The 12,652-nt window shown below is 47.1% G+C and overlaps 1 protein-coding gene across 1 annotated transcript in view; it reads right to left on the reverse strand.

Moving 5' to 3' along the window:
- GALNT14 (polypeptide N-acetylgalactosaminyltransferase 14) overlaps positions 1-12,652 on the reverse strand; it is a 200,429-nt gene that overhangs the window by 72,415 nt on the left and 115,362 nt on the right. The window lies entirely within an intron of this gene.

Here is a 12,652-nt window from a genome sequence, read left to right on the forward strand (position 1 = left end):
TCCAGAAGGCTTGGGGTGGGCTCCCAGATCTTGGGGCTCTTTTCACTGAGGTCATCATGCCACACTAAAAATTTTCTGCTTCTCCAACCCTGAATGTTGCACAAGAAAATGCATAAAGAATATTTCTCTGATGCAGCTCAAGTATGACTGTCAGACTCTCCTTCTTTTGCACCTTCCTCTAAGGCACTCAATGCCTTGAATTACTTATGCTCATATACAAATACTTATGTACAGCTGGTATTTATTCCTCCTACTTTAAAGGAAAGTCAGTTGAGACACAGAGAGATTGAGTGAATTGCCCAAGGCTACACATTGGGCAGAGCCACAATTAGAGCCTAGATAACAACCACACTCCCAATCCTTTACTATAACCACTAGACATTACTTGTTTTCAGTATAGATGCCCTCTTGGAATTACCAACACTACAACCCCAGTTCCTTTCCCTTACCTAGGAAATGGAGACCAGAAAGCACCAGAGATCAGAAAGCACTTCCTTTTCGGAGTCACTCACCAATGCAAACATATTGTTTCAGTTTCTAACACAAGTCAACCAAACCTATCAAACAAGTGCACAGTACATAGTGTTTTACAGAACCAGAGTTAAGGACATTGGGATTTCAGTGCTGACTGGGGAGAAAACTGTGGTCAGCTGAAGCTCTGGGTTCCAAAACCATGGAGCATGCTCTCCAAGGGGGCCATGGAGGAGTGTGGTGGGAAGAATAGCTTCCATAAGGGCAGAAAGGGAATGCCACCCTGCTCCCAGCCGCAGCCCTGGCTCCTGGCCTATGCCTGGCCTCATTCCCAGCCTTGGCATGGCTTTGCTCCCAGCTCCACCCCCAGCTTCAGACCATTTACTCCCCTCTGTGTCCCTCACCCCCTACCTCCTAGAGCTGTGGCCCTGCCAAGAGGTGCAGATGGGGGAAGGGGTGCTACCTGGAAAACATAGGGACTGCTGATCTAGTGGCTGCAGCACTGTACTGAAAATTAGGGCACAGGCCTGTGTTCCTGCATCTTCTGTCAATGATCTTAAGCAAACCACTTTGTGTCCCTGTGCCTCAGTGTCTCCTCACACCCTCAACCTTGTCTGTTTGCAGCAGAGACTGCCTCTTTCTTGTTAATGTTTGCACAGTGCTCAGCTGCAATTACAATAGTTACTTATGGGTAGAGGCAATCTAATTAGTGGTTTTCTTCAGGCAGAAAGTTGGAAGAACAACCAAAAGTCAAAACCCAAACACTTCCAGGCTTTGCAAGCTCAGGTCCAAATTCAGCATTGTGAACTGAGTCAAACCTCAGCGACCAGATTCTCTATGGCCTTGTACCTTGTGGGCCCGACTCATAATTAGCCTACATCTATTAAACAGGTATAAAGCACCTCTGGCCTGGTTTTACATCCCTGTTGTGCAGGTATATCACTGCACAAGGTACAGGGCAGCAGAGGCTCGGACCCAAGGTCCAAGACCGCTACCATGCTGGAAAAGTGCCCTCCTGAACATGGTGGTTCAGGTCCAGCTGTAGCTGGCTGAGGGATGACTTCTTCAAGTCATGTTTTGAGTATCTGACATAGAACACAATAGCACCGAGTCTCCTCCCACACCAGTTTCGTCCACAGGTAGCTCCAATGGTGTTATTCCTGATTTACACCAGTCTGAGCAACAGGAGAAGCAGGCCCAAGGAGTGGGGACAGTTATCAGTCAAAGATAGAGAGAAAAGTTCCAGCAAGACCCTTCCACCCTGCCTCTGCATTTGCTTCCCAGTATAACAGCCGCTAAACACGCTGGCGCCAGAAGAGGCAGAGTACAGTTTAAACTGTTGGCTACATGTGTTTTTTGGCACTTGTTTGGGTGATAAAAACCACAGCTTGGAAAAGCATTAAATTCAGCCTGTCCCGGATTATTCTGTGTGACAATTACATCTGGGGTAATTTCAATTTAATACCTCCCCGCAAGTGAAAATTGCAGCATGCTACCCTAAAATTGCTGTAATAATGAAAATAAACCCATTAAGAGCTGCCTGTGTTACCTCAGGCTGTCACTGGATAAATGTTTTCTGCTGCTTTTGGTACCTCGTAGGTCATCCAATTGCCAACAAAGAAAAAATGTACAACACGCGTAGGAAGCCCATTCAAATCTGGTAGCAAATGATATGGGAAAAGCTGACATACTCAATGCTTTTTTGCCTCAGTCTTCCGGGACAAGACTACGGGCAGATTATGGCACTAGGTAATGCAGTATGGGAAGGAGGCAGGCAGCTCTCGGTAAGGAAAGAAACAAGTTAAAAGCTATTTAGAAAAGCTAGATGCACACAAGTCCATGGGTCCAGATTTAATGCATCCAAGGGTACAGAGGGGATTGGCAGATGTAATTGCAGAGCCTCTGGCTACTATCTTTGAAAACTCATGGAGACCGTGAGAGGTCCCAGATGACTGGAAAAAGGCAAATGTAGTGCCCATCTTTAAAAAGGGGAAGAAGGACAATCCAGGGAATGACAGACCGGTCACCCTTACCTCACTCCCTGAAAAAATATACTGGACAGGATCCTCCAGCAATCCATTTTGAAACACTTGGTAGAGGAGTAAGTGATCAAGAGTAGTCAATATGGATTCACCAAGGGCAAGTCATGCCTGACCAATCTGATTATATTCTATGATGAGGTAACTGGCTCTGTGGACATGGGAAAGTAAACGGATGTGTTAAACCATGATTTTGGCAAAGCTTTTGATAAAGTCTCCCACAACAGTCTTGCCCGTAAGTTAAAGAAGTATGGACCAGATACATGGACTGTAAGATGGATAGAAAGCTGGCTAGACAGTCAGGTCCAACGTTTAGTGATCAATAGCTCAATGTCTGGTTGGCAGTCCGTTTCAAGTGGGGTGCTCCAAGGATCGGTTCTAGGGCCAGTACTGTTCAACATCTTTATTAATGACCTGGATGAGGGGATGGATTGCACCCTCAGCAAACTTTCAAATGACACTAAGCTAGGGGGAGAGGTAGATATGTTGGAGGGTAGGAATAGGGTCCAGAGTGACCTAGATAAATTGGAGAATTGGGCCAAAAGAAATCAGATGAGGTTCAACATGGACGAAGCAGAGTCCTGCACTTGGGACGGAAGAATCCCAAGCATTGTTACAGGCTGGGGACTGACTAGCTAAGTAGCAGTGCAGCAGAAAAAGACCTGGGGATTATAGTGGATGAGAGGCTGGATACAAGTCAACAGTGTGCCCTTGTAGCCAAGAAGGCTAATGGGATATTAGGGTGCATTAGGAGGAGCATTTACAGCAGATCTAGAGACGTTATTATTCCCCTTTACCTTGCACTGGTGAGACCTCATTTGGAGTATTGTGTCCAATTCTAGCCCCCACCCCACCCCAGTATAGAAAAGGTGTGAATGCATTGGAGTGACTCCAGCCGAGGGCAGCAAAAATGATTAGGGAGCTGGAGCACATGACCTATGAGGAGAGGCTGAAGGACTTGGGCTTAGTTAGTTTGTAGAAGAGAAGACTGAGGGGTGATTTGATAGCAGCCTTCAGCTTCCTGAAGTGGGGCTCTAAAGAGAATGGAGAGAGTCTGTTCTCAGTAGTGACAGATGGCAGAACAAGGAGCAATGGTCTGAAGTTGCAGAGGGAGAGGTGTAGGTTGGATATTAGGAAAAACTCTCTCATCAAGAGGGTGGTGAAGTGCTGGAATGCTTTACCTAGAGAGGTGGTGGAATTGCCATCCCTCGAGGCTCTTAAGTCCTGGCTTGACAAAGTCCTGGCTGGGATGATTAATTAGGGTTGATCCTGCTTTGGGCAGGGGGCTGGACTAGAGGATCTCTTAAGGTCCCATCCAGCCCTAGGAGTCTATGGTTCTATGAAATCTGTTTGGATTTTTTAGGGTTGTTCCTTTCAAAATATTTACTGCCCCTCTTGTGTCTGGACTGCCACGTAGCTCAGTCTTCAAGCCCCGTGCATGATCTGAGATCTGGCAATAATGCAAGGAAGAACAAGCAGAATCAATGCTTATTCCAATCCCACTCCAAGTGTGGCTGATCTTAGGGTTTGGTTAGCCTCTGAGATGCATGAAAGACCTCATCAGCAAGACATGCCTGTCAATAGTGAGAATTAACTATCAGTTCTAAGGACTGGCCAAACAAAAATTCTCCAAGTGACCACAAGCTATGCTGATCAGCTTCAGATCAATAGAACAAAAGGATTTTGTAATGCCATCATGGCATGTCTTTACGAGATCACAAACACTCCACATGCAGTCAAAAAAGCTAACAATATCAAAAACCATTAAGTAAGGGTTAGGTAAGATGACAGTTAATATCATAATGCCACTACACAAATCCATAGTACACCTACACTTTGAATACTGTGTGCAGTTCTGGTTACCCCATCTCAAAAAAGATATACAGGTTGAACCTCTCTAATCTGGAACACTCTCATCTGGCAACATCCATGATTCGGCATGATTTTAGTTAGACAGACGACCACTTCTCTTGGGTCTAGCCACGTTTTCCATGGTCACCAAGCTTGTTCACAGCCACCAGTCCTGGTTCTCAGCGTTCTATGCTGTTTATCTGTAATTTACCCCTAAATGTCTTCTAAGACTTCAGTAAGCAATGGAAGCATCAGTAATGTGCTAGATAATATCAACCTCCTGTGGTCCAGCAAAGTCTCTTGTCCAGCACCGGTCAGGTCATGAGTGTGCTGAACTAGAGAGGTTCAACCTGTATTAGAATCGGAAAAGAGACAGAGACTTGACTTAAACCACTGTACTACTGGTAGAGCATAGGTCATCTACAAGTCTCCACTCTGTATCCTGACGAAACTTCTAGTTGTCCCCAGGAGCACCCAAGTTGTTGTCTTTTAATCTCAGTAGATCTTCTTCATGTTACCTTTGTACACAGTTCATCAACTGGTAGATTACTAGCCTAATCTGCCAAGGCGTAGTTTCCAATTTGCTTCCTTCTCCTCTCTTGTCTGTGGGGGCACTCTGCAATTACAACTGGTGAGTATTTGTAAAGCCTGCTTCTCTCACACGTTCTCTTTCTGTGCCTTGTTAAGTTTCCTTAAGAGATGACTATTCGTTCCCTTCTCCCCTCCAGCCCTGAGCTCTCACCCACTATGTTTCCCCTCATTATTCTTTTCTGCTTCAACACCACTTGCTGGCCAGCAGCTCTGCTTTGCATTTTTAACAGTCTCCCAGTGATCCCAAACCTCCCTCACCCAGCCAGCATCTTACAAAAAGCATCGTCTGCATATTCATTCTGAACAGCTGGCCCTGTCTACAGAGCTGCACCATCTCAGATCCTGGCAAAGCCCCCTCCTTGCTTTTCCACTCAGAAACACAGAGAACAGCGATTCAGCCACAGTTTGGCTAGAATCATTCAGCTTTACACTCACACTCCAAACCAGAGCTTGTCCATGTAATGCCAAACTCCCCTACAAATGGAGGAGTCCCGCTGTGTTGTACCCATTTATTCCTCAGATTAGGAAGCCTAAAAACATTTCAGGGTCAGAGTTATGGGATGAACAGCCCAAAGTCTGCATGGACATCCAAACGAGATCAATCTTTCCGAGCAGAGGTGGTGAAAGGATTACACAGCGATCGGATGTGTGTGTGAACTGTGAGTCATGGACTCCAATACTGAATCAGAGGCAGAAAAAGACTGCTGAGAAAAAATATTGGACAAGAAATGTGACTTTTAAGTTCAGGTCCATGTGGCAGGATGCACAAAGCCTGCACCAGTATGGAATGGGTTAGGCAGCTGTTCTGAGTCCAGGCAGTCCCCCAACCCACACAGGGAGCACAGAAGGCTTGTGGGAGGGATTCTAGGGGAGAACAAGTCCATCAGACACAGGAGATGAACTGATTTTTCTTCTGAGCTGCTGGCTGTAGGGACCCAAAGGGGTGAGACTTGCGATTCTGAGGGCTGAGATTTTTCTTTGATTCCACGGATTTACTGTCTTGTTTTTACCTTTTAGGAAAGAGGGGACTGGTAGGAAGTGATCAGTATTCCCTGTAAGCTGAGTGCTCAGGCAGCCCCCAGGAGAGATTTAAATGCCACCCAGCTGATTAGCAGAGCACCTACAGCCAGCAGCACACGTTTCTATTGATGGTGCACATCAGCACATGCCTTGTGCATGTAGCAAAATTTATTCTGCATATGGATGGAAAAATATAGAGGAAACCCTGCAAGTGATCCAGGGAGGCAGCAGGAGAGTGCTCTAGGGTGCAGATTTAACTGCCTGCACTGAGCCCTGGAATGAATCTTGAAGGGAGTGGGACGGTGTACCCCTACCAATCACCAGGCCTATCCTGAGAAAGCAGGTGGAGAAGAGAGAAAGCATTCAGGACAGAAAGGTCAAGATCCCCAGATGTCATCCTACTGAGAGACCTGGAGCTCTTTCTGTGATGCTGGCAGACCTGGTTTCAGCTCCTGCCAAGATCCTCATGTCTCAGCTGAATGCTGCCAAGTACATAACCGGAATCTCTCTGGCTCACCCGTGTGTTAATATTGTTAAAACAGTTGCTAGAATTCTGAGAATGTGTTTAGACTTTACTGGATGCTTGTGACTCCTGCATGTTTTAATGGCATAACATCTCCATCCCATATCTTAGCTCTTGCACTGTGAGCTTCTGTGGCTGGATGGTCACAAGAAAGAGGTGAAACATTATTGTGAGGGGCTGGTTTTCAACAGGAGGTTTTATGCCCTTCCCAAAAGGAAAGGGTCCATCAATACCCGACAGACTGCTTTGGGACTCTGCAATTGGAATTTCCCTCCATAACGTTAACAAGAGGACAAAAGACTTTGATGTTCTTTCCTCTTCCCCATGAAGAGGAATCATGCAAGTGGATTCCTGCCATCAGCTGAGTTTGCAGCTCAGAACATGTGGCAGGAGGAGGGATGGAAAAAAAGGAATCGACTATCTCCATGCTGTTTGTACTCTTTGGGGGCAAGGATTTTCTAAGCATAAGCAAAAGATCCTCAACTGTTTAGTCTTGCTTAGCCCTAAACAGTATATCAAACTTGCTCAGCATAGCTGCTACTATAATCTTTTGACATGCACAACTGTAAATCTTTTGTGTATGTGTGCCCACCAGCTTTAATCTTGTCAACAGCTCATTTCCTTTTCCTATTTTATTAAATCTTCACATAGATTATTATAGTCGTGTCTACACGCGCACGCTACTTCGAAGTAGCGGCACCAACTTCGAAATAGCGCCCGTCACAGCTACACACGCCGGGCGCTATTTCGAAGTTAACTTCGACGTTAGGCGGCGAGACGTCGAAGTCGCTAACCCCATGAGGGGATCGGAATAGTGCCCTACTTCGACGTTCAACGTCGAAGTAGGGACCGTGTAGTCGTTGCGCGTCCCGCAACTTCGAAATAGCAGGGTCCGCCATGGCGACCATCAGCTGAGGGGTTGAGAGACGCTCTTTCTCCAGCCCCTGCGGGGCTCTATGGTCACCGTGGGCAGCAGCCCTTAGCCCAGGGCTTCTGGCTGCTGCTGCCGCAGCTGGGGATCCATGCTGCAGGCACAGGGTCTGCAACCAGTTGTCAGCTCTGTGTATTTTGTGTTGTTTAGTGCAACTGTGTCTGGGAGGGGCCCTTTAAGGGAGCAGCTTGCTGTTGAGTCCGCCCTGTGGCCCTGTCTGCAGCTGTGCCTGGCACCCTTATTTCGATGTGTGCTACTTTGGCATGTAGACATTCCCTCGCAGCGCCTATTTCGATGTGGTGCCGCGCAACATCGAAGTTGAACATCGACGTTGCCAGCCCTGGAGGACGTGTAGACGTTACTCATCGAAATAGCCTATTTCGATGTAGGCTTCACGTGTAGACGTAGCCTATAAGGCGCAATAAACCTCAGCTGACTGACTGGTTCTTTGGGACCAGGAGTAACTTGAATAGTGCTCTGATTCAAGGTGCAAGAGACCATCCATCACAAAGGCAGGCTCACCTGCGTGGTGAGATAGAATGGTGTACCTAATGGGAGTGTCCATGACTCCATATTAAGACTATTGAAGTGCCCAGGAGTCTCCACTTGATAATTGGTCCGTGAAATCGAAAGACAGAACTTACAATGTAGGAACACGGACACAACCTAATAAGCTACACTCAAGTTGGTACTCCAGCCCTTGAATCACTGCAAGCAGAATTACAGTCTCACCTAACCCACAGCAAGGTGTGTATGCGGGGGGAGTTGGCACTGCCCCCTACCCCCCGTAAGGAGTGAGGCAGCAGGCAAAAGGGGCAGGGGCAGGATACATATCCCTTAGCACCGCCCAGACCACAGTGCTCCCCAACCCACCCCGAACCCTCAGAGCTGCACAAAGTGAGACTCTGGTGGAAATTCAAAGGGGCCTGGGGCTCAAGCTGCTGCTGCCCCATCAGCAGGCCTAGAAAGGGAAGATCACCGCAAAACCACAGCTGCTGTCAGAGGGCACCAAAAAAGAGAGATGCTCCCTAGCCAGTGGCCAATCTCTTTTGGAGTTCCATAGGAATTTTATTGAAATAAATTACAAGAATTCCCACAGAAACGTCATAAAAACAGAGCACCCCTGTTAAAACAAAAGCCACCTAACTCTTTGTCTGGCCTAAAGAAAATCTTTTCAGGCTGGTACAGATTTCTGAAAAGCTCCCAGGCTGAACTCCACCTTCCCAAGCCAAAACAGGCCTCTGGTCAACACAAGTTGGCAGGAGAGACAGACCCTTCTAAAGCTGGAAGAAGCTTTAAAAGTCCTGTATCTTACCCATACTAAACTACAGCCAAGCACTAATCAGGGTGGACCTCTCTACCACAGTGAGGCCCTCAGCATTCACACTACATTGGTTCGTTATCCATCAGGGGCGGAAACTTCAATGGACAAATCAGAACTTTATAAAAAAAAAAAAAAGGGCTGGTGCCAGATCAGATCTAGGTGAAGGGAAAGTTATTTATTTGAATGAATAAGTTCAAAGCTCAAAGAATCCATTGTGAAGCACTTGGAAGAGGGGAAAGTGATCAAGAATAGTCAACATGGATTCACCAAGGGCAAGTCATGCCTGACCAATCTGATTAGCTTCTATGATGAGGTAACTGGCTCTGTGGATATGAGGAAGGAGGTGGACATGGTGTACTGTGACTTTAGCAAAGCTTTTGATAAAGTCTCTCATACTACTCTCGCCTGCAAGTTAAGAAAGTATGGATTGGGTAAATGGACTGGAAGGTGGACAGAAAGCTGGCTAGGTGATCGGGCCAAGAGGTAGTGATCAACAGCTCTGTGTCTGGTTGATGACTGGGTTCAAGCAGAGTGTTCCAAGGATAAGTTCTCGGGCCAGTACTGTTCAACATCTTTCTTAATGGATTGCATCCTCAGCAAATCTGCAGATGACACAAAGCTAGGGGGGCATGTAGATACGTTGGAGAATAGGGATAGGGTCCAGGGTGACCTAGACAAATTGGAGCATTGGGCCAAAAGAAATCAGATGAGGGTCAACAAGAAGTGCAGAATAATGCACTTGGGTTGGAAGAATCCCAAACATTGGTACAGGATGGGTGCCAACTGGCTAAGTAGCAGTGCAGCTGACAAGGACCTGGCTATTACAGTAGATGAAAAGCTGGATCTGAGTCAACAGTGTGCCCTTGTGGCCAAGAAGGCTAATGGCATATTGGGGTGAATTAGGAGGAGTATTTCTGGCAGATCTAGGGAAGTTATTACTCCCCTCTACTCGGCACTGGTGAGGTCGCATCTGGAGTTTTGTGTCCATTTCTAGCCCTCCCCCCACTGCCCCGCTATAGAAAAGATGTGGATGCATTGGAGAGGGTCCAGTGGAGGGCAGAGAAAATGGTTAAGGGGGTGGAACACGTGACCTGTGAGGACAGACTGAGGGACTTGGGCTTAGTTGGTTTGTAGAAGAGAAGACTGAGGGGTGATTTGATAGCAGCCTTCAACTTCCTGAAAGGGGGCTCAAAAGAGGATGGAGAGAGGCTGTTCTCAGTAGTAAGGGATGGCCGAACAAGGAGCAATGGTGTCAAGTTACAGAGCAGGAGGTGTAGATGGGACATTAGGACAAACTGTTTCACAAGGAGGGTGGTAAAGCTTTGGAATGCATTACATAGTGAGGTGGTGGAACCACTATCCCTAGAGGCTTTTAAGTCCTGGCTTGACAAAGTTCTGGCTGGGATGATTTAGTTGGGGCTGATCCTGCTTTGGTCAGGGAGCTGGACTAGATGACCTCCTGAGGTCCCTTCCAGCCCTAGGATTCTATGATTCATCCCTCCCTAATCTCCGTAGCGGCGTCCCCCAGCTATTGTAGCAGTGTGTCCTTCCCTTACTTCATCATAATTCTGCTCTTCTCCGACTCAGCTACACTGTGAAAAAGTGAGCCAATCTCAACAGCGGGTGGCGTTGAACATTACTACTCTGTAGTAATCGTAGGGACGGTCAGGTGAGTTCACTGCCCATTGTTACAAAGCCCAGCAGACACCTCGTGTGTTGGGGAGGAGAAGATTGGAGAAGATTCCCAGGTCCTTTGCTACAACAGATGCTGAATTTGACAGTTGTCTCCATTCCTACCAGACAGCCATATTCAACATGACTTGGGATGAGCCCATCGGACACCAACTGTCATAAAGGCAGTCATCTCCCTAGTGACAGACGCTGCTCAAATCTCAATGTTGTTTGGCAACTGACCCAGCTGGAGCACAAGTCAGTGCTGTTTCTCCACATACGCTGGTGAAACGGATATCAGAATCCAGCTAGTATTCTAGATCCTATTGAAAACAGAGAAGTAATTCCCACCTGCACTCCAAAAAGAGCAAAACCAATCCTAAATCTGCCTGGAGGGCCCTGGAAGTCTAGATTATTCATATGCTGCTTTGAAAATCAAGGTCCACAAGCTAGTTAATCTTGTTTATAAAACACAGCCATGCTGTTCTCTCCTTCCATTTTAAAAAGGCTCTCCCCATTCTTTCCTTTTCACAATCTTCTGAATCATTCAGTTTACCTGGAACCTTTGAGCTTTGATCCCTATAGGTTATCGTGCAAGCTACAGTCACTGAACTTTGCCATCTGCTCCCAGTTACATTACTGGTTTTTCCAAAGTCATAGCTCCCTGGTGTATTCTGTATCTATGTGGCGTATATTGGAATGCTGCAGACACTGGACTTCAGCAAGACGGCTAGGAACTCATTTGCCAGCTAGTTGGACTGTTTATAGAATTTTAAGGCCAGCAGACAACAAGCTGATCCCCTCCTCTGATCTCCTGTACATCAAAGACTACATAGAATTTTACCCAGATATCCATATATTGAACCCTCGTCTGTTTCTCACTAAAAGTGTATCTTTCAGAAGGGCATCCAATCTTGATTAGAAGACCTCAAGTGGTGGACAGTTAAGTGGCATTTTTCTTATTACCATCTACATATACGTGTACTGCAATGCAGATACCATACATACTACCTACGTTTACACATGCTTCCGATATGAGCCCATCTCGGCTGTCTCCTTAACACCACTCGTCCCCGTGTTACCAGATGCTGCCCTCTTGGATCTCCCCTTAGTTATACGCTCTTTCTTGCATATCCTCTGATTCCTCTGTCGCACTGCTCTGATAGACCTGCAAAATCCAGAACCAGCCAGTATTGTTCTCCCCATCTTAAATATCTAGACTTCTGATCTCACGGTTCAGCAAGATTTATGGCGCACCTGCTAAGGAGACAGCCACACATTGCCTAATACATCACCTAAATACGGGAAGGGAATCCACAAAGATGTTCTTGCCACATTTCTCTCTTCTTTTATAAACGTAGTAGGGGGCCTCAACCCTTTTGTCTGTTGTAACTATGGATCATCACACAGAAAAAAGGAACTGGGAGAGAAGAGAAGGGGTGATTAACATGGAATTCTAAATTATGCAAAACACCAGAAGCCATACCACAAGATCATGGCAGAAAGAGGGGAACTGGCAAACCATACTGAGTACGATGCAGTGTGCTCATCTGGTGTTCTTGTAAGGCTGCATAGTGTATGGCGGGACATCTCTTGTCTCCATGCCTGGCAGCCATGCAGCCCTGCTGGGCACAGGGTGCTGTGCAACACACTGCTATTGCTATGTGTCTTGCTGTTAGCAAGTCCTGTACTCAAGGTCAGGCACAGTTGCTCACCTGCCTCACCAGCCTTGTCAGAGCCAGCCTTTGTAATCCAAGGATTTGCAGCACGTAGGGTTGTGTTGTTTTGGTGGGTGTTGCAGTACAGGCACACCCTGTCTCGTGAGCATAAAGACATAGCAGCATGTGTGGACACGACTTGCATTGCTGTCACTCTGTAAGCAACTTGAGTCAGTCCATCACTGCATGACCGTGTGGCCTAATGGCCAGGGCCAGTAGCATAGCCCTTGGGTCCATGGCAGCACAGTCTAATGGCCAGAGTTCAATGGGTTGGGGTCAGCGGCCCTGATAGAGGGGCCATACTATTCCACCAGGTCCCAACCAGGGCCGTGTCAACGGGTAACTGATCCACCACTCACTCAGCAGGGAATCCCACTGCAACACACTGAGCTCACTTGTGTGGGGGAAACCACTCACCCACCCTCCCCGAGTCACTTCCTACTAGTTTGGGCACCGGAGTGAACCACATAGTTTCAGAGTCCTCAGGTTCCACCACCCCAGTCTCTCCCTGCA

The sequence above is a fragment of the Carettochelys insculpta genome, chromosome 3, assembly GCF_033958435.1.
Source record: "Carettochelys insculpta isolate YL-2023 chromosome 3, ASM3395843v1, whole genome shotgun sequence".
NCBI lineage: Eukaryota > Metazoa > Chordata > Testudines > Carettochelyidae > Carettochelys > Carettochelys insculpta.